At 39.1% G+C, this 3,102-nt stretch overlaps 1 non-coding gene across 1 annotated transcript; it reads right to left on the bottom strand.

Moving 5' to 3' along the window:
- Nucleotides 1–779: 779 nt before the first annotated feature.
- Nucleotides 780–863, bottom strand: Trnal-uaa. The gene has a single exon. It is a non-coding gene; the product is annotated as a tRNA-Leu (tRNA).
- Nucleotides 864–3,102: the final 2,239 nt, after the last annotated feature.

The raw sequence follows: 3,102 nt of genomic DNA on the forward strand, positions 1-3,102 counted from the left end.
ACGATTTTTTTGCAGGAATTAAATCGTTTGGAAATCAACGTATATATTCGTAAAAATATCACTGGATTGAGAAAAATTTTTTAGTAAGAATAATTTCGAAAACGTAGATGAGCGGTGACCGTAATTAAGATTAAGATCTTTTTCTGCTCTATCTCAGCCAGGATGATTGCCAAGAATGGTCTGGGATTGGCTCTGGAAGCCGGATAGAGATATGGAAAGAGAGTTTGCACACAGCGATGTAAGTCATGCTTGTTTATGGGCCGGCCCGCGACCCCGCTACTTGCAAACCGACTAAAGATTCAGAAATAGCCGTCTCCTCCCCGATATGGCCTTCCCCCTTTCTTCCCTTTACTTCTTTCTTCCTCGCCTTCTCCTCCTTCCCATCCGTCTCCCGGCCGAGACGAGAGATCGTCGCTGTGACTCGCTGCACCGCAATACGATCGAAGTGTCGCCCGGCGTTCATACAGGGTGTTCGCGAAATACGTGCAAAATTCGAACGATATCAATGGGTGAAAATGGAAGATTAATCGGCCTCGAGTCGATATAATTTTATATATATGCAATTTTCATCGAATAATTCTATGAAAAATTGTGAGAACGAAAGAGTAAAAAAATTAGATAAGTTATAGGCGTATTATCCAAGCAGGGATATGGATCTCGAATTCTTTTATTCCAATTTAATTAATTTCAAAAATTACTACAAAATAGGCGTGATATATATCCGTAACCACGGTGTAAATAACGTGTTTCGATAAATTTTCAAAACAATTTTAAAATTTTGCCAGGTGTGGGGTTCGAACCCACGCTCCCAATCGGGAACCAGAACTTAAGTCTGGCGCCTTAGACCGCTCGGCCAACCTGGCTCCGCGCAATGTCCACTAGCAATAGGCTAATAACGCTTATAGTAACTTTTATACCGATCGATAATTTATTTTTTCCGAATTGAAACGAACTTTTAAACTCCGTGTCTCTTCACGTTTCGAGGATTCCTAACTGGATCGGGATTGAGAGACGAAACAAAAAAAAAAAAAAAAAAAAAAAAAAAAAAAAAAAAAAAAAAAAAAAAAAAAGAAAAAAGAAAAAAAGAAGAAAAAAAAAAAGAGATAGAAAGAAGACTGCTGCTTCTTACGGAACCGACAATGGTCGGCGTCCCGTGCATTCGATGGAAACGGGAAAGCTCGATCGGGGGGGCCGATATAACGGAAAGACAAAAAGGGACGGCGAAACGAGGAATCGAATTGGATCGAATCGTACCGCGTGGCCGCGTACGTGGCGAAAACGAAATCGCAATGGACGATAGTGGACGGCGAAACGATATTACCAACCGTCGGTATCTATGTTGTACGTCACGCGTCAAACCGATACACGATCAATGGTATCTCTTGCGTGGGAAACGCGCCTAACGGATCTTCGCTATTCAACGCTCTTTCAGGTGTATATATATCGGAATCGGAGTACACGCCGTTGTCTCCGCGCGGCCGGAAACGAGCCGAGAGAAATTTCTCTCTCTCCCGAGAGCCGAGTGGCGTCGAGAGCTGTAAGAGCGCGAGGAGACGATTCCATTAACGGTGGCGGGCATCCGTCCTCTATACACGGTGTTAATATATTCCCGATGGCGGAAGATTCGGTGGAGGGGGGGTCGAGTTGAAATATCCTCGTACTCGTATAATACGATGCGATTCGAGAGGGGCGTGCTATTCGTGCTACCAAATTCGTACAAATTTGTTACGCTTGTTTTACTTATTTTAATTATCACATTAGTGGTAAATATGTCTGTTTAACTCCATTTCTTTTTTTTTTCTTTTTCTTCGAATCCACCGTTTCAATTACGAAGAAAACAGAAATTTTTCTTTATCATACGATTATTATTATTGAAATCAGTTGGAATATTGACGGTTCCAACTTGCATATTTATCTCGAATTAATAATAAGCGAGCTTTGATATTTTTGTACATCGATCGGTGCAAGACGAATCAACGTACCAACTATATATATATGTATTTCGAATGCTTTCCTCGAAAATTTTTCTCGACTCGATCCCATTCAACTCGATGCACTCGCACTCGTATGTAGTCGCGATCTTGGAATCGAGAAGGGGATTGCTCTTCCATATTTTCTTTTTTTTTTTTTTCTTTTCTTTTTGGCACGATCGATTGGCCCGTCTAGCGGCGATGACCCGTGCAACGTTCCACGGACGCTCTTTCTTCCTTTCCTCTCGACGAGGAGCAGGTGAGCATCGAAGGCTCATTGTCCTAATCCGCGCCATCAGCAGCGCTCGAGAGCAGCTCTCCTCGGGGCTACGTGTCACCATAACCGTACCGACCGGCTCCAAGTGGTGGATCGAGCATGCGGGTGTGACAACTTCTCCTCTGAAACGTGCTCCTTCTTCAGAAAGTGGAGGGAGCGATTATCGACGGTGGGTGGGGTGGGATTATAAAGATTATAACGAAAGAAGTGTACGTGAAGTTGTAACGGCGGTAGTGGAGAGGAGATTGTTTTTAGAGAAAAGGTTAATTATGAATATCTTTTTGGCAAAGATCGCAACCAAGGATCGTATCGTATTTTCCTTTCTTTTTAAAAAAAATTAAAAAAAAATGAATTAACTAACTTTTATAGCGATAAGAAGTAAATTTAAAAAAGACATTTATTAGTTTATATATATATATATATATATGTATATGTATATTGATAAAAAAAATTTTATCACAGTTTTAAAATTAATCAATAATCAATTCTGTAACAATTAATGAAAAAAATTAAATTCAGATGCCAGCAATAGTTGTTTAATTTAATTTATAAATTTAAAATTTATTTCAATAGATTAATATAAAGGAAAAATACTTATCGATTAATTTATTAATTTCAATTTCTAATCTAATTAATTAATTAATTCAAAAAAAGTTACTTACGTACACTTATAAACCAGGAATCAAACAACACGTCGCCTTTTTTTACTCGAATCGAAACATAGTATATACATTTAAAACGAGTTTCTCAATATTAAAATTACCAATTAAAACAATTATCAAATTGTATTCATATCGATCATCCTCAACTTCTGATCATCTTCGCATCTCTCTCTCTCTCTCTCTCTCTCTCTCT

The sequence above is a fragment of the Apis dorsata genome, unplaced genomic scaffold (assembly GCF_000469605.1).
Source record: "Apis dorsata unplaced genomic scaffold, Apis dorsata 1.3 scaffold_293, whole genome shotgun sequence".
Classification (NCBI taxonomy): domain Eukaryota; kingdom Metazoa; phylum Arthropoda; class Insecta; order Hymenoptera; family Apidae; genus Apis; species Apis dorsata.